Below are 19,153 nucleotides of genomic sequence, written 5' to 3'. Positions count from 1 at the left end.
ATTTTTCCATTACCAGTGATCACTTGGTTAAGGGAGTATCTCCAGGTTTCTTCTCTATAAATTCACGAGTTTTCCCTTTGTAAAAAGAATCTTGTGGGAGATACTATGAGACCATGCAAATAGTCCTCTTTTTCATCATACTTTTGCCCACTAAATTTTATTCTCGTGTGCACAGATTATCACCATGGTGTTTGTCAAATGATGATTTTCTACATCCATCATTTCTTCTATGTTAATTAGTTAATCTCCTGTAAGGAAGAGCTGTTCCATTTATTGATTTATTGATTTATTTAGTGTAAACACATGGGTATTTATTGTATTATATGAGATACAATTCATTATTACTCCTTATTTTGTTGTATCAATTGTCCTGGATTTGGTCATTGGGGGCTCTTTCCAGATGGCTCCTGTGCCTTTTGAAACATTCCCATCTCTTCCTGAATACTTCTTTGCCTTCTGGCACTGCAAAATATTTCAGGCTCATCTTGTACTGTTCCTGGCCCAGGCCTGCGGCCTCATCTTTTTTAAAAGATCATTTTGGCCAGGTCACCCCCTGGTTCATACCTCTCAATAACTCCTCAGAGAATAAGATCCTTAGTGTGGTTTCAAGGCCCCTTTTCACTTCTCAAGTTTCGCTCCCTGCTGCTCTCTCTCACCACTCACTTGTACATGGTGTTCTGACAGCTCCTAGGACATGCCCAGCTATTTCGACCTCAGGGCCTTTGCACAGGTGGATCTTGGTACCCCTTCAGCTTCAGCACCCATCACCTCCACAGAAAGGATTCCTTGACCTCTCTACCTAAAAGAGCTCCCAAGCTCCCATCCATAAATTCTCACCTCACTGCCCACCTCCCCTTAGCAACTGGGCATAATCTCCGCTGTGTTTGCTTTAAAACATACATACTGTCAACACTTTTTCTTTATTTTTGGCATTTAAAAATCAGGATTAAATAAATATGAGGGCAGCAGCTGTAAATGTAGATTAAGGTAAGCTGAATTAAGCATCAAGTCCAACAGTGTTGCCAACAGCGACATGATTTCCAACACCTTCCACAACCTTGCCAAAGTTCCAAACAAAACAAACTACATTCTTCTTTGATTTACACGATAGTTGCAACCCTGGAAAATTCAGTGTTTATTAAAATCGAGCAGAAAATACTTTTGTGCTTACATATAAAACAGGAGGAGGCTTTCAGCTCAGAGCATTATAAAGAAATCCTGCACTGACTTGAAGGTCAGGCAGGGCACCTGAGAGTCATGTGCACTTTCCCCCTGAGCCAGGCTGTCCCAGGCTTTGCAGGGTACTTAGCATCCCTGCCCTTGCCACCAGGTCTGCCAAACACTGTGCCAGTCAAATGAATCCCTATTCGACTAAGATTTCTAAAACATTTAGATTTCTGAACCCACTTGTTTTAGATTCCTGCAACACCTCCTGGGCTGGAAAAGAGCAGTGTTCAAAGCTGTGACGCAGGACTGAGCCCCATAGACAAGGCAAGCAGAGGAACCACGGGGTGGGGCTTTTGTGTGTGATCCCCCATCTCACAAGAGTTACTGTATATCAGAAGCTATACCTGCCAGCAAGACACTCCCAGGCAAGAGGGAAAGACAGCACCCTGATCCCAACCAGGAGTCCCCCCTTCTTCTGATCTCCCCATAACACAGCTCCTCTCTCAGGCCATTGAGGGCTTCTCCTCTGTATTAGCATTGCCCAGGCACACAGCCATCCTCCCTATTAGCCTCAGTTGACTCAGTCAAACACAAAAGATACCTACCTCTAGGACGCTTGTGTGCATTAAATGGGCAAATGCTTGGCACGAGGTAGGGGCTCACTCCCGTGCATCCCTGCTCCGCTGTCCTGATCTGACCACGCCACCGTTATGCGTGGACACTTTGGTTTCCAGCCTTTGCCCACAGTTGGTGTCTCTGGGTATCAGTCACGTTCCCAGCAGGATACGGGCAGTGCACTCAAACGATTTCACTGAAGCGATTTTACAAAGGCACTAACAGGCAGGGATAAGGTAACTGACAAGAGCTACTGCAGTACTAGCTGTGCAGAGAAGCAGACCCAAAAGACAGAGGAAGGCGACAGAATTACTAGAGTCTAGTAAACGCAGGGACTGCAGAGGAAGGTCTGCCCGCCAGGAACCGTGGTCATACATCAGCAGCTCTCACACTTTAGAGAGAATCAAAATCACCTTGGAGGGCTTGCTAAAATACAGCCTGCTGGGGCCCCCTGGAACCAAGGGGCCAAGAACTTGCATTTCTAACCAGCTCCCGTGTCGTGCAGCTGTTATTGAAGCGATGCCCACTCTCACGGCCATGGAGGAACAGACCACAGCGGGGAGGGGGAGGGCAGTATAGATACCTGACCTCTCTCCCCCTCCATCTCCCAGGCCTCTGCTAGTGTTTCCCATTGGCTGGACTCAACTGATGCCAGAGAACAAGGAGTGAGGATGGTGGGGAGGTCCTGTCACTGGGACCCGGAGCCTGGAAGAGAATGGCGCTGAGAGATGGAAAACAAGGATCATAGAGGCTGCCCCAACCTTCCCTTTGCCCTCTGCTCCACCACCCCAGGAAATAGGGGACCCCATTTTCATTCCAATACTCTTTTCTGCCCTGTGGCCTCTTTGCATATTATTACTGAGTGCTAGAATACATTATATTTTGTTCAGAGGCTTAAAGAAAATTATGATTCTCTCAACTCAATTAAATAAATAAGCTATCATGTCTTGTTGCCCTGCAGTAATTTTACACATTTCTTGCGTTGAGAGATTCACGTATGGAATAAAGCTTCTTCACCCTTCTCAATTCAGCCTTTTCCACAGCTGTTTGCAAGGGGCCTATTTTCTGATTAATACACAGCATTTTTTTCTCAGAATTTAAGATTTTATTAAAAACTAAGGAAATGATAATAAAATAGTACTTCTTGCTTCTTGGACTCCCTCACAATTTTGCTTTTTATAGCCCTTAATCCCAACTTTGAAGAGTAAAACTTTTTTTTTTTTATAGCAGTGAGCCTGGATCTCTGAAGATTTGGCATGCACAATTCAGAAGGAAGAAAACCTAATTCAATTCCATTTTCTGTTTATGAATGAAAACACTAAAAAAAAAAAAAAAGAATGAAAACACTAGCCATTCTTAGTCGTTCTTCAAAGACCCCCAAGTCCCCAGAGTTATCCCTGAGACTGGGACAATTTTCACACAGCAACTCTCAGAACTCAGGCAACATTGATAAGAAGAACAAAATCAGGCTGGTGGATGATCCTGGCCAGAGGCCCGCAAGGGCTAGAAAGTGTCAAAGTCTGACTTAAAGGAGGTCTGTCTTTGGGAGCCTCTGAGTCACCAAATGCCTTCACAGAATGCCCTCCTGCTACCCTGCTGCCTCCCTCAGAGTCACCCTTGCTCTCCACCTACAAAGGTGAACAGACTTATCTTTTGTACCAACTCTCATCCAGTGGTGGTGGTGGCCTGTACCACTGTGTTGAGATGAATTACGGTGCTTCTCCTCTAGTAAAACAAGGGAACACATGAAGGAAGAAGATGATTTATGAACTGTGGTAAGGAAAGAAATCATACCAATGAGAGTAACTGGTGGGGGCAGCTTTAAATAGAGAGGCGGTCAGGGAGACTGCTCCGTGGTATTTGAATTTAAGCTGAAGAATGGTATTTTATTTTAAATATTTATTTATTTTAGGAGTCTGAGAGAGAGAACACACGTGTGCAGGAGCACGCACATGCACATGAGGGGCAGAGGGGGAGAATCTTCAAGCAGACTCCCCAGTGAGCTTGAAGCCCCATGCCAGGCTCCATTCCTTCACTCATGAGATCATGACCTGAGCAGAAACCAAGAGTCGGTTGCCCAACCTACTGAGCCACCCAGAAACCCCCAAAAATGCTATTTTTTAAAAGTTTTTTCCATTTATTAGAGACAGTGTGTGCACATGCACAGGGAGAGGGACTTAGGGGAAGGGAGATGGGGGGGAGGAGGAGGGAAGGAGAGGTACAAGCAGACTCTGAACTGAGTGTGGAGCCAGATGTGGGGCTTGATTCCACAACCTCAGGATCATGACCTGAGCTGAAATCAAGGGTCAGATGCTCAACCAACTGAGCCACCCAAGAGCCCCAATAAAATGTCTTTAAAAATGTATAAAAGTCGGCAAAGGACTCGAGTAGACATTTCTCCAAAGAAAATATACAAATGACCAGTAAGCACATAAAAGGTGTTCAACATCACTAATCATTAGGAAAATGCAAATCAAAACCACAATGAGAGGAGTGCCTGGGTGGCGCAGTTGGTTAAGCACCTGACTTTTGGTTTCAGCTCAGGGTCATGCAATCTAGTCAGTCCCACATCAGGTTCTGCGCTCGGCGTAGAGGCTGCTTAAGATTCTCTCTCCCTCTCCCTTTGCCCCTCCACTCATGCTTGCTGGTTCTCAATCTCCCCCCCCCCAAATGAATGAATAAATAAATCTTTAACAAAAAAACACACAATGAGATACCACTTTGCACCCATAAAGATGAATGGCTATTATAAACAAAACAACACATAACATAACAAGTGAGACAAGGATGTGGAAAAATTGGAACCCTGTGCATTGCTGGTGAGAATGTATAATGGTACAGCTGCTGTGAAAAACAGCATGGCAGTTCCTCAAAAGATTAAACATAAAATTACCATACACTCTAGCATATACACCGAAGAGACTCAAATAAATGCCTGTATATGTTCATAGCAGGATTATCCAGAATAGCCACACAGCAGAAGCAACCTGTTATGGACTGAATTGTGCCATAACACACAATGTTATGGACTAACCAATTTACATGTCGAAGTCCTAACCCCCAGTACTCCAGAATGTGACCGTATTTGGAGATAGGGCCTTTAAAGAGGTAATTAAGGTTGGATGAGGTCACTAGTGTGGGACCCTAATCTAATACAACTGTTGTCCTTATAAGAGCAAGAAATTAGGACAAACACACACAGAAGAAATACCAAGATACAGGCAGAAGACAGCATCTACAAGCCAAGGAGAGGACTCAGAAGAAATTAACCCTGCTAACACCTTAATCTTGGACTTCTAGCTCCAGAACTGTGAAAAAATAGATTTTCTTGTTGAAGCCCCCCAGTCTGTAGTACTTTGTTATGGCAGCCCTAGCAAGCGGTCATACAACCACGTGTGCATTGACAGATGAATGAATAATCCACATGTGGTAGATACATTTGATGGAATATTATTCAGCCTTAAAAGGAAGGAAATTCTGACACATGCTACAACGTGGATGAACCTTGAAGACATTAAGGTCAGTGAAACAAGACAGTCTCAAAAGGACAAATATCATAGATTGCACTTGTAGTCCAAATGATAGAGGCAAGAAGTAAAATGGTGATTGCTAGAGGCTGGGTTGTTAACAACGGGGAAGTACTGTCTAATGGGTACAGAGTTTCCATTTGGGATGATGGAAAAGTTCTGGAGATGGATGCTGGTGATGGTTGCACAACAATGTCAATGACCTTCATGTCATTAAACTGTACACTTTAAAAAATGTTAATCTTTTGGGGCACCTGGGTGGCACAGCGGTTAGGCGTTTGCGTTTGGCTCAGGGCGTGATCCCAGCGTTATGGGATCGAGCCCCACATCAGGCTCTTCCATTTTAAGCCTGCTTCTTCCTCTCCCACTTCCCCTGCTTGTGTTCCCTCTCTCACTGGCTGTCTCTATCTCCGTCAAGTAATTAATAAAATCTTTTAAAAAAAATAAAAATTGTTAATCTTTTGAATGTAATGTTCAATGTTAAATTTTTAATCAAAAATAAATAATTTCTTTTTTTTTTAGATTTATGTATTTATTTGAGAGAGAGAGCACACATGTGTGCGTGCAAGCAGAGAGAGGGGCAGAGGGGGATGGGAGAGGAAGTGGGCAAGAATCCCAAGCAGACTCCACGCTGAGCACAGAGCTTGATCTCACAACCCTGAGGTCATGACCTGAGCCAAAACCAAGAGTCAGGTGCTCAACAGACTGAGCCACCCAGGCACCCCAGAAAAATAAAGAATTTCTAATAACAAAATAAAATGAAAACTGTATCAGTACACTTAGGAAAACAGAGTATTTCTGTCTTATCATAGAGATTTTAAACAAAGAGAAGTTAATAACAAGAATTGGTTACAGGGTGTTGGAAGGACCAAAGAGGGAAATCACCAAAAAATTAACAACTGAGGAAAGCAGCTACTAACCCTGGAGCTGAAGAAGTGAAAGAGAAAATAGTGTTGTCACCCAGAGCCCAGGAACATGCACCTCTGAGGCCGCCATACCCAGGAGCCTGCATTGGTTGGCCCCAGCTTCTGCCCCAAATAGTTGTACCCAGGGGTACTTCCAGAAATGTGGGGATGAACTGGCTTCTCCTTTTCTCCCACCTTCCAATCTCTGGCCAGCGCTTCCTGTTGGAAGATCCTAACAGAAGAAAGCTGAGAAAGGATTCTGGGAAATGTAGTTTGCAGAGTTCCAGCCTAGAGGAGAAGAGAGGGGCAACCTGATTGGACGACAGATTCTATCCAACTTACAGGTCTTTATAGTAGTCAAAAAGAAGGGAGGGCACCTGGGTGACTCAGTTGGTTAAGCCTCTGCCTTTGGCTCAAGTCCTGATTAGAGTTCCAAATCTGGCTCCCAGCTCAGCAGGGAGCCTGCTTCCCCCTCTCCCTCTGCCCTCCCCCCTCTCCCTCTACCCCTCTCCCTCTACCCTTCTCCTGTGCCCTTCCCCTTCTTCCTCTGCCCCTCCTCCTCTGCCCTTCCCTTTCTCCCTCTGCCCCTTCCACCCAAAATAAATAAATAAATTCTTTAAAAAAAAAAAAGGGAGCAGCAATGCGAAGTTTTGAACTCACAGGATTCTTATGGACATTTGGTGCCTTCTATCAACCCACCTCCAGTTTTCGTGGAACTGCCTAGCACTACTAATCCATGGGATTATGTGGAGCTGTTGTTCAAGGAACACGTGGCCTCCTACTCCATGGGGGGTTAGGCAGAGGAACCAAACAAGCAGGCCTAGTCACAGCCATTTGGGGGAATTGCTGGGCATAAAAAGGATCTCTTCCTTGAAGAGATCATGAGCCGTAAGGACCCGGTAAGTCTGAAGGTGCTGGAATCATCCTTCTACTTCAGGAGAAAAGGTTTGGTTTTTTTAGTCACCATATCAACTACTGGCTAGTGTTGGACCCGGGATAAATTAAAAACCCGAAGACAGCTTCTCCGGCTTCTTCTAAAAATTATATCTTCAAAGCTTTCTCATGCGAAATGTTGTTGATTCAGATCTCCTCCCTCCAAGCTTATGCAATGGACATTTTTAAGACCCTAAATTCAGGTTCAACTAGTTCAGTGATTTTTTGTGTTACACTCGGGTTACACTCAGGAGCTGCCCCCATGGCGCAGGTCCCAGCACTGTGGTCCTATAATTATGTGCTTCTGTAAATAATTGCCTTGGATGGGGTCCAAGCAGGTTTTTACTGAGTTCTGGTGTGTACAGAAAGGTATTTCTGTGACCTGCCAGTGTGTTTGTTTGCTTACTGGATCAGGGGTCACCAAACCCGGGAAAAACTTAGAAACCACAACCTCTAACCCCGTCACTAGGTGAAAAGCAAAACACCTAGGTACCACCAAATGCTTTTGCAATTTCCTGTGCCTATAGTTACTAATATGGTATTTATATACCTGGAATTCTTTCTGTTGCAGGTGTCAAAAACTCAAATCAAACTAAGCACGAGAGGAAATTTGATGGTTTCTTAAAGGAACATTTTAGGGAAATCATCAGGCATGACTGGATCTGGGAGCAGGAACCTCTCTCCATCTCTAGAAGGTCTTGTCTTCTTTCTTCTGAGATTGCCATGTTGTAATTCTGCTCAAGCCTTTCTGGCAAACCCAGGCCCAGCACATGGTCAGAGCACACCCGGAGAGTGGTGTGCCATGTGGGAAGTCATTCTCCAAGCAAGGAGTGAACAGGTGCAAGGGGACACAGGTGGTGATGTACCAAGGACAGGGTGGTGGGAGTGCTCTGCCCCATCAGAAGGAAGAATTTTATCCTTGACACTGTTTAGAATCACCTGCACCTGAATCATCATCATAAGCACCTTCTGACAATGAGCCAGTTTTGTTACTGTTTTGATATTACCTTCACATATTACACAGAATTATCTGCTCCCCTTCATTCCTGCACCCTGCACCCCGGCTCCTGCAGCCCTGGCTTTGACTCATGTAGGGGTCCCTCCCCTCACGCAGCATATTTCCCAGATGGGCTTAGTCACTCCACAGCTTCACCGACCACCTGCTGGCTTGTGGCCTCCAAATCTCTCTCCCCTGGGAGCACTGTCAGCTGCCTGTAGGATCCTTCCACTTAAACCTCCCACTATGTCTGACATGAACTCCACTTGCTTCTCCCCCCATGCTTCTCAACAAGATCCATTTCTGTAACAGACAGCTAAGAGAACTATCTGGAGTGCATGGGTTGCATCCCTAGACTCTAAAGCAAGTCAGCAAGGGCCTCCCTCAAGCTGCCCCTACTTGGGGGCCTCTCAAAGACAAGGCCCTGCACTGGACATCCTTGGGAGCTAACTGAATGTGATCTGACATCAACATTAAGTTGTTTGTTCACAGTTCTCCTTCACAAATGCCCAAGACACATGGAGCCTCTACTCTTCCCAGCCACTTTCCAGACAAGAAAGGGAACAAAGAGCAAGTCTCGTTCACGCTTCTTCCCTTTTTCCTCCCCACATGGACTCCTGCTTTTGTGGTGCCCAGGCCCCGAGGAGGCATTCAAGAATGTCCAAAGAGGTTCTCTGGGTGGCCTCCCGGGTACAGCTGGCAGGCCCTGAGGCCCATGTGGGTTAGTGGAGGCAGGGTTTAGGAGGTAGGGAAGCCCCACAGAGTTCAAGCATTTCTGAAACTTATCTCTAAACCTCACCTCTAGATACCAGATTTCAGTAATTTTGGGGATTATTTGGATTTATTTCCACAACACCACAACCTTTATTCCCCAACTGTGACAAGACTAGTCCACCCATGATATTCATTTAAATGTTTACCAAATGCCCAGTGGTTTTTTTTTTTTTTTTTTTACATTTACACACTCAGCTATTCTTTCCCACCACTCTGTGAGGGCTGGAAGAGTTATTTCCCCACTTTAGAGAAAGGGAAATTAACATGACTTGGCTTTGATCCCACAGCTGGCTGGTGGGGGAGCCAGGACCCAAACCCAGACCAATGCTCCAAAATCTCATACAGGGCTCATTGGAGGGAAGGATGTCACTACCCTGGGCGGGCCTATTCCACTGACAAGACGCCTCCCCCACTGGCCGGTCCTGGCAATCAAAGGAGCACGCCAACAGAATCATCCCTGTCAGGAACAGCTGAGTTCTTATACATTGGCTGGCCAGTGTGCATTCATTTATCAGATTGCCTCCTGAGATCACAGGACCAAAGATGGGGGCATGTTGCCAAGAAGAAAAGGAAAATACGAGCAGGCTGCCAAATGCCGTATGGAAAAGGGGAGACTTGCAAAGTGGGCCCTTGTAGGGGACTGAGCACCTTAGGGCATGGGAATTCCTAGAGTAGAACCAGAACCACCCGCCAAAGGACATTGTTTTGCCTTCTGGCTGTGTCTAGGTTCTCTCCCCACACAAACAGGATCAGAGGTCGGGGCGGGCACAGCCCCTCTAGCTGCATTCACCCACTGGCAATCCTAAAGCCAAGTTTGCTCTGCAGAAGGACAAACACGAGCAAGGACAAAAGAGATTACATGAGGTTGTCACTTAGACTGGTGCTCTTCCCTAAAGCTGAATAAGGAAAGGGTTAAGGTACAGGCAGGGAGAAGTAGGGGGCCCTTGGCTGGGCTCTGAAACTATTCTTGGCAGGCAGAAGCCGCTAAGCCAGAGTGAACAAGAGATAAGGAAACAGACCACCTGGCCCTGAATGTAGGGAGTTTTTTCTTTGGCGGCTGCAGTGTATCACAGAAAATGCCAAACCTCAAAGAATTAAGTCATTAAGGGTGTTATCAATAGTCCGTGCTCAAACCAAGACAGCACAAGAAACTCAAGGCCACAAGCTTCCCAGTCAGTTCTCAATAGAAGACTGCCATAAAAGCCCCCTCCGTGGCAATGCATTCAGGATCCCTCTCACTCTAGAGAGCTGCTGCTCTGCTTTCTGCTCTCACCTTCACTTAAGAAACTTTCACTTCACTTCACTGTTTTGTGTCCGTGAGATTCATTCTCCGACTCCGTGAGACAAGAACCCTATAATCCTGTAACAAAGCCACCGACTTGTCAGACTGTGTCATGAGCTTGGAGAGACATCAGCTCTAACCGTGGTTCTTTCAAACATTCCCGAGCGCTCCATGCCAGTTTCTAGGGAGCCAAGGAGACACGGCTGGCTATACCCTTCAGGCCATCCCTGATTTTCCAGCCTCTTCTAAAACCCCAATCTCCTTGCTCAACTTCACCCTAGAGTTTCTTAACCTAGGATTCATTGGCTTCTGGAAGAAATCAATGAAACTCATGTTTTTATTTATGACTATGAATTTTTCTGGGGAATATCTCTTCCTTGGCTTCACCAGATACCCACAAAATAACCCACTGCTTAGGTCATTACCAGAGCACTGCCGCTGTGTTATTCTTCCACAAAACTTCCAATAATACGTGCTGTGCTGGAAATCCTTCCCGTTTGCAACGGCAGGTTCTATAAAGGGAATGGGTGCATTAATGAACCAACCCTGCAGTTCAACTTTCTCTATGTTACTTTTTAAAATGAGGACTAATTTTATTCACATTTGGTAACAGGAAGCTAGAGCTGTCAACACTGACATTTATACATGTCATAAAGGCTCTAAAATAGCACTTGAAGCCAGCCACTAGATTCCATAAAGCTGATGCCTTAATGTAACCATTCTTCCCTTATTATGAAACAGTCTCCACATTGATAAACATGTTGTCAACTGTGGCAAAGAAACATGGGTTTGGGGTTTTTTTCTAATAGTAGCACTGCTGTCTTTCAGGAAGAACTATTTACATTGTATTTTCAGATTAATATTAGACTGGTATATTTTAAGAAGCATTTTAAAGGGTGAGAACCTGTTTTCCTCTGCAGAAGTAAGATTAATTCACACTGTTTTAAAGAAATGAATCCAATCTGGTTTGATGGCTTCCCTGCTGGTTGCCAGCTGAACTGAGGGTTTTAGCAGTTCATTTGGAAACTCAACAAAATCATAGCAAGTGAAGTGACACAAAATTTCATATGCAAAGGTTCTTGATAGCACATGCACTTAGCTACTTTGCTCCCTCCTCATTCCCTTTTCTTCTCCTCCTGAAAGTTTTGGAGTTCATAGCAGGCGATTCACATTGCAGCCAGCCCCCCAAGGATACTTGGTATCTTGAACAACTGTCAATCAATTATGGAGTTACTGCTGGGTTGGGCTTTACTAGAGGAAAAGACTAAAATCTAACTGTCAAGGCAAGACTGACACAAAGTAAGTAGAAGGGAACAGAAGATGATAGGTAATTAAACAGTAAATGATGAAGTTCTGACTCAGAGTGCAATCTGAGTTTAGAGAACAGAGATGGCAATGTCGGTTAGATTATTGTGATAGAAATGAGGTAAAGATCAAGTTGGATCTTGAAAGAAGATAGTAGTGATAATACTAAAACCGGTACCATGAAGAGGGGAAAAAATATTAAGTCAATAAATAAAGTCTCAACTTTTACAACGTATTTCCAGCAAATGGTTTCTTTGTATGAATTACCTCATTTAATCTTCAGAGCAACCCATTTCACAGATGAGGAAACTGAGCTTCAGAGAGTTTAAAGACCTTGGTCAATGATGGAATCAGGTTTGTCTGCAACCTAAGCCCATGTTGTTTCCACCACACCACATATACCACCTCCCCAAGATGTGAGCAACAGCACTCTTTCTCTTCTCTTCATGAAAATTCTTTTAATATTTTGGAATTATGAAACTTGAGTAATAAGGTTCAAGAAGAGCCATCCCCTGGCTACACCTAGACTCTCAGAAGGTAAGCATGTTTGTTTGTTTGTTTAAGATTTTGCTTATTTATTTGAGAGAGAGAAAGAGAGTGAGAGAAAGAGAGAGAAGTGGGGGGTGGGGGCAGCCAGCCGGAGAGGCAGACTCCCCGCTGAGCAGGGAGCCTGATGTGGGCCTCAATCCCAGGACTCTGAGATCATGATCTGAGCCAAAGACAGACACTTAACTGACTGAGCCACCCAGGCATCCCATAATGTTAGCTGAGTCAGAGAAGACCTGGTCATTCATCTGGCTCAGAGTGTGTCCCAAATCCCTTAGGAGTGGGGTGAGAAGTAAGGGACTTCTACAAACTAGAAACAAAAGATTTGAGAGGCCAAAAGGAAAACTCCTACTACCCAAGTAGGAAGAGGCAAGGAAATGTCTACCTTTCCAAGAGAGGTGACCCAGTGCTAAGAAACTCCAGGTAAAATGAGGGGCCCCAATGAAGCCAACTGGCTGCCTGAGAGACCAAGTCTGCGTAGTATGACACCTTGGATCACTGTGACAAAATCCAGTTTAACCACAGGATATGTGGTACCCAGCCTCCAAAATAGCCCCAATGATCCCACCTCCTGGACTCTTGTGTCGTCTCTTCCCGTAATGTACCATGGCTGGTCTGTGTCACAACAGCATGTGATGGAAGTGATGGGATGCCACTTCTGAGATTAGATTACACAAGACTGGCTTCTACCGGCTCTCTTCTTCCTTCCCCTTTCCTCCTCCTCTCCCTCCCCCTCCTTCTCTTCCTCCTTCTTTTCTCTCCCTCTCTCTCTCTGAAGTCGGCTACCATGTTACAAGCATCCCTATGGAGAGGCCACATGATGAGAAGCTTGACAACAGCCTTCTTAGTGAGCTGAGAAGCACATTCTGCAACCTGAGTCAAGCCTTAAGATGACTCTGGCCTAGGAGACAGCTTCACAGCAACTTCATGAGAGATCCCGAGTCAGAACCGCCGGAAGCCGAGCTGCTTCCAATTCCTGACCTCAGGAACTGCATGAGATAATGAAGATTTCCTGTGGTGAGCTGCTAAATTCCATGTTGGACCATAGAGAGCTAATAAAAGACAGGGCGGGCCATAGCAATCAGGTAAACAGGTGATCCTGATCAACACGTCCCAAAAGAGGAAATAAGCTGTGTCCAGGTCCCAAAGCTCGCCCCCCTGTTCCATGCTTCCACACAGGGTATTTCTTCTGTGCAAGTGTCTACCCCTCCCTGTCTCCATGTCTGCCTTCCAGGGCTGGGCTCCAACATCACCTCCTGCAGGAATCTCCCCCGATCGCAGCTCACTGAGCTCTTCTGCCTTCTAGGACCCCACTCTTCCTCCCCACTCCCGGCTTCCCGTTATCACAGCCGTGCTTTGTTATGCCTATTTACTCTTCTGTCCATTCCACTAATCTGTGAGCAACTTTAAGGCAGGGCTGATCCCAGCATCCATCTAAGAACCTGGCTCCTAATAGGTACCCAGGAAGGTGTAGACGGGTGTCTGGGAGCTCAGACGTGTAGAAAGCTCCCGGAGAAGAGAAACAGTCAACTGCAAAGCAAATGGTGACTGGCTTGAAAAGAAAGGAGAGAATCTTCTGGACACACAAGAAAGGGACTTCTTCTCAGAGAAGCCAAGGGCCAGTGCAGGGATCAAGGCAACTAGGCTGCCTGCCTCAGAGGGGAAACACCACTCAGAGTATGCTGAGGATGGTGACTTGGGGCCCAAGGTCTGAGACTGGGAAGCCAGCTCAGGTCAGGACACAGCATCCAAACAGACCCAGACATCATGCCAACCCCAATGACCTTGGCCTAGAAGCCAGACAGTCTTTATTTAGGATCCAGACATAGCAGCCACGAGGGAAAGGAGCCAGGACTCAGGTGTGAGATCAGCAGGGTCAGCCAGTCTAATCTGGGACTAGCTTTAGTTAATCAGAAACTAGGTTTTTAGAAGATGCTTAGATACTAAGGCAGTGGGGGAGGAGAGCAGTGTACAGGAGACATTTTGCATTTGTTTCCTTTCTAAGATTTAATTTGGGAAAACAAACTTGTAAGAAAGGGATTTTTCCTACATCATGATCAAGACACAGGGATAAGGAAGAAGGCCATCCTGGGAATAAAAATCCTTCTAGATCCCAGTGCCACCCTATTTAACCTTGCAGCAGGAGCCCGCTGGTAGTCTGGGACCAGGTGGGGCACTGCATATAGCACAAATGGGGTATGCCCTATTAATACAAACGCTTCCTCTAGCAAATGAAGCCCTCCATGATGAACTCAGCCCAACTCCAATCCCCAGCCACAGCCATCAGGACATATACGCCCTTATTTCTATCCCTCACCAGGCTCAGTTTTGACCACATAGGTTTATACTTGCACGCTCTTTGGGCTCGGGTACTTGAAGAACAAGAGAAACCAGGTTGTAAATATTTTCCCCAGTTTGTTGCTTGTTTTCTTCTTTTGTACATGGCATTTCTTTGCCCTATAGAAAATTTGCCTCTCTATAACCAAATTTATCAGTCCCTTCTTTTATGCCATCCAGGTTTTGTGCCATGTTTAGATGAGACCTCCTCATACCCAAATTACATATTCTTTTGAGTCTCCCATGATTTCTTCTAAAATGTTTATGGTTTCATTTTTACAATTTTATTGAGGTATAATGACATATAATAAAATGCACCCAGTTCAAGTATACAGAATGTCATGTGAGAATTGTACAGCATGTCCTTTGATTCTGGCTTCTTTCCCTGAGTTTGGCATCTGTGAGATTTATCCCTGTTATTGTATGCATCTTCTCTCTTTTTTAATGTTGAATGGTCTCTCATTTTATGGCTAAACCACTTCATTTATCCTTTCACCTGCTGCATATTTCCCAGTTTGGGGTTATGATGACTACAGCTGCTTGGCTTAGCTTTGTTTTCACATGTTTTGTTTCTGAGGATTTAAATTTTTTTAATAAACTTTATTTTTTAGACTAGTTTCAGGTTCACAGCAAAATTAAGTGGAAAGTAGAGAATTCTCACGTACCTCTGACTCCACACGTGCACAACCTCCCCACTGTCCACATCCTGCACCTGAGTGACACATCCATTATCACTGATGAACCTACACTGACACATCTTTGTCACCCAATGTCCATAGTTTACCTTAGGTTTCGCTCGTGGTTGTGCATTCTATGGGTTTTGACCAATGTCTGATGACCTGTATCTGCCATTAGAGGTTCCCTCAAAATCCTCTGTGCTCTGCCTATTCATCCCTCCCTCCTTCGGCTCCTGGCAATCACTCATCTTCTTACCTCTTCACAGCTTTGCCTTTTCCAGAATGTCATATAAATGGAATCACAAAGTGTATAGCCTTTCAGATTGGCTTTTTTCACTTGGTAAGATGCAGTTAAGATTCCTCCATGTCTTTTCACAGCTTGGTATTTCTTTATGGTCCTGAGTAGTTTTCCACTGCATGGATGGACCACAGTTTATCCACCCACCCACTGAAGGGCATCTCGGTTGCTCCCAGGTTTTGGCTATTAGGGATAAAGCTGCTATAAATATCGGTTTGCCGGTTTGGGGGAGGATATATTTTCAATTCTTCTGGGTAAATACCAAGCATGACTGCTGAATCACGGGGTAAGAGTCTGTTTAATTTTGTAAGAAACTGCCAAAATGTATTCCAGATCACTGTACCATTCTGTATTCCCAACAGGGTTGAATGAATGAGAGTTCCTGTGTATCCACATCCTCACTAGCATTTGGTGATGTCAGTGTTTTGGATCTGGGACATTCTGATAGGTGTTTAGAGGAATCTCATTGTTTTAATTTGTATTTTTCTTTTTTTTTTTTTTAAGATTTCATGTATTTATTTGAGAGAGTGAGTGAGAGAGAAGGAGCAGGAGGAGGGGCAGAGGAAAAGAGAGAAGCAGCCTCCCCATTGAGCGGGGGGGCCAGACGTGGGCCTCCATCCCAGGACCCTGAGACCACGACCTGAGCTGAAGGCAGACACTGAACCGATTGAGCCACCCAGGTGCACCCAGGTGCCCCTTAATTTGTATTTTTCTGATGACATTGAACATCTTTTCATATGCTTACTTGCCATTTCTATATCTTCTTTGGTGAAGTGTCTGGTCAGATCTTTGCCCATGTTTTAATTAGATTGCTCATTTCTTATTGTTGAGTTTTAAGAATCCTTTGTATACTTTTGATTAGAGTTCTTTAAAAGATACATGTTTTGCAAATATTTCCTCCTAGGCTGTGGCTTGTCTTCTCATTCTGTTGATTTGGCTTATCTTTTTGTATTTAAATCTTTGATCCATCTGGAATTAATTTTGATCTAAGGAATGATATTGGGAGTCCAAGCTCTGTTTGTTTTTTACAGATGGGATTAATCGAGTAATCCCAACACGAAGTTGTATTGAAATGTCACTTTTGTACTAAACTCTCATATGTATTTGGATCTGAAAAACAGAATGCTTTTAAAAGTCTGTATCTGGTGGTTACTGAAAACAAGAGGTGCCTATATACTTCCTAACACTTCTCCAAATACGGATGAAGTATATGCATGGGTTCACCTACCCGAGAATGTATTGTACACAGTGGTTGTATAAGCTACACCGGGCTGGAAAAGATAAACTGAGGGCTCCCTGAGAACAGAGACCATTAGCCTGGGAGCTCCTTGAACTTGTCTACTCTCTCAAACTGGTCATTCCCTATGGCAGCAATCCAGTTACCTCCTCTATCTGGGCCAGATAACACAGTAAGATGTTTCTCCCTTCATCCGAAGAAAGGGCCTTTTTGATCCTATTAGACAGGAATGCCCTGGGGCAGAGGCTCTGAAAATCACCAGATACCTGCCCTGCACACCCAGCCACTCCTTCCTCTTTGTTGACTGTTTCTTAAAACTGCTCTTGGCCCTGAGGCTCCCTGAAGAGAAGATGGCAGCGTGGGCTGTGGCCAAGTAAGAATAAAGACCACTTCTGTTTGGCGTCCATGGTTGACATTCCTCCTGGCCAGCAAAAAAAAAAAAGCACTTGGGGGTGGAAAGTGGCCTCCTCTCGCCCACAGCCAGGCAGCTCAGGTCAGATACACTTCACCCTGTTCAGTGGCCCCTGCAGGAAGAGGAGGTCTTCGGCCTGACCTCTCTACTTCCCATTCTCCACCTCCTCCCGCCCCCTTATTGCCTCTGCTTTCCCAGCATTGCCAGCTGCTGCCGTTCTCATCTGGCCTGGCCTTCTCTCTCTCTCTTTCCCCTTTGAACATTTTTTTTTCCTTTCATAACAATAAGCCTGCAGCTTTCCGCAGGAGGGTTGAAGAATGGAGCTGAGCAGAGAATCCTCCGGGTAGAGTAGATCTCTCTGGTGGGTCAGAGCAGAGGATGCTGAACCAGAACTCAGCTGAAAACCAGAATTGGGGGGGTTCGGTACTTTCAAGATTGCCACAAGTCAAAGTTGCTTACTGCTCCCCAGACATTGTATTAGCAAGAGTTCATGATTAATATTTCATGGAGAACATACGATTAATGCATTAATAAAGCATGCAATGAATTGTTCCCTCTTGGCAACCCTATCTTATTAAAGGCCTGCAGCCTCAGGTCTCCACTCCGGGGCTCACTCCACTGGCAGATCCGGTGGGCTCAGGTGTTCGAGGGAGACGAAGGAGCCTCGGAGGCCAACAGTGAACAGTGGATGGCCTTGGGAGGGCCCAGGGCGGGGAAAAGAGCAGGGTGCTGAGGGGTATCAGGAGGGGGCTGGGGGAATGGAGAGTGCATGCCCAGCTCCGATGCTCACGGGCGGCTTCATGAAAGCCTGCGTGTCCTCATCTCTGTGAGGGTGGTCGTAATTCTCTCTCATGGGATTGTCTTGAGGATGAAATGAAATTGCTTGTAAAACAAGTATCTGCCACATAGTAGCGGCTCAGTAAACGGAACTAATTATTCCAACCAAATTATCCAAGACTCATTAAAATGACCTTGCTTTGTTCATGGAAAATGTTGTTAAATTAGCACCTTCTACTCACTGTGATGATGACTCTTGGCTGAAAATTTACATTTTTATGAAACATATCATGGACCTTCTTCCTCCTTCCCATTCACGTACGCTTTCCCTCCCCCCAGCCTACTTATTGCTCCTCTGAACGTGCTCTGTCCAAGCCACCACCCGCACTAGGCTTCTAACTCATTTCCTACTTCCTTTTTTACCCTTCTTCCACCAAGTTTCCACTTTACAAGAGTGATCCTTTGAAATTGAAAATCAAGTCCTTGCACTCCTCTGGTTAAAACCCTCCAGTGGGTTTCCTTCACCCTTAGGCTAAAATCCTTGCTATGACCTGAAGTGCCTCCCTGAGCTGGCCCCTGGCCGCCTAGCCAACTGCAAGTCCAGCCAGTCCCTCCTTGCTCACTCTGCTCCCACCCCACTGCCTCCCTTTTCCCTTAAACTCACTCAGGGCCCTTGCACTTGCTCTTCCTGAAGATGCACTTCACCTCCGTTATGTGCTGACTTGCGTCCTCCCAAAATTCACATGTTGAAGTCCTAACTCCCAGTACCTCAGAATGTGATTGTATTTGAAGATAGGGTCTTTAAAGAGGAGATTAAAGTAAAATTCGGTCACGGTCACGTGGGTAGGTCCTAATCTAATATGACTGGTGTCTTTATAAGAGATTAGGACACAGGCACACACAGACCCAGGGACAACTATATGAGAAGGCAGCCATCCGCAAGCCAACGAAAAAGGCCTCAGAAGAAACCAAACCTGCCAACACCTTAATCTTGGACTTCTAGCTTCCAGAACTGTGAGAAAATAAAGTTCTGTTGTTTAAGCGACCGTGTCTGTATTGTTTTTGTTATGGCGGCCATGGAAACTAATACAATCCCCATCTTCACATGGCTGGTTCCTTTTATCACGCTCAGCTTTCAACATAAATGTCGGGTCCCCAGAGAGTATGTCCATAACCACTCAGTCTAAGCTACATTCTCCTGGGACGCCTGGGTGGCTCAGTTGGTTAAGCATCTGCCTTCAGCTCAGGTCATGATCCTGGAGTCCTGGGATTGAGCCTCACATTGGGTACCCTGCTTAGTGGGGAGCCTGTTTCTCCCTCTCCCTGTCCCTCTGCTGCTTCCCCTGCCAGTGCTCGCTCGCTCG

The sequence above is a fragment of the Ailuropoda melanoleuca genome, chromosome 6 (assembly GCF_002007445.2).
Source record: "Ailuropoda melanoleuca isolate Jingjing chromosome 6, ASM200744v2, whole genome shotgun sequence".
In the NCBI taxonomy this organism is placed as follows: domain Eukaryota; kingdom Metazoa; phylum Chordata; class Mammalia; order Carnivora; family Ursidae; genus Ailuropoda; species Ailuropoda melanoleuca.
Note: the sequence above shows the minus strand (reverse complement) of the source record.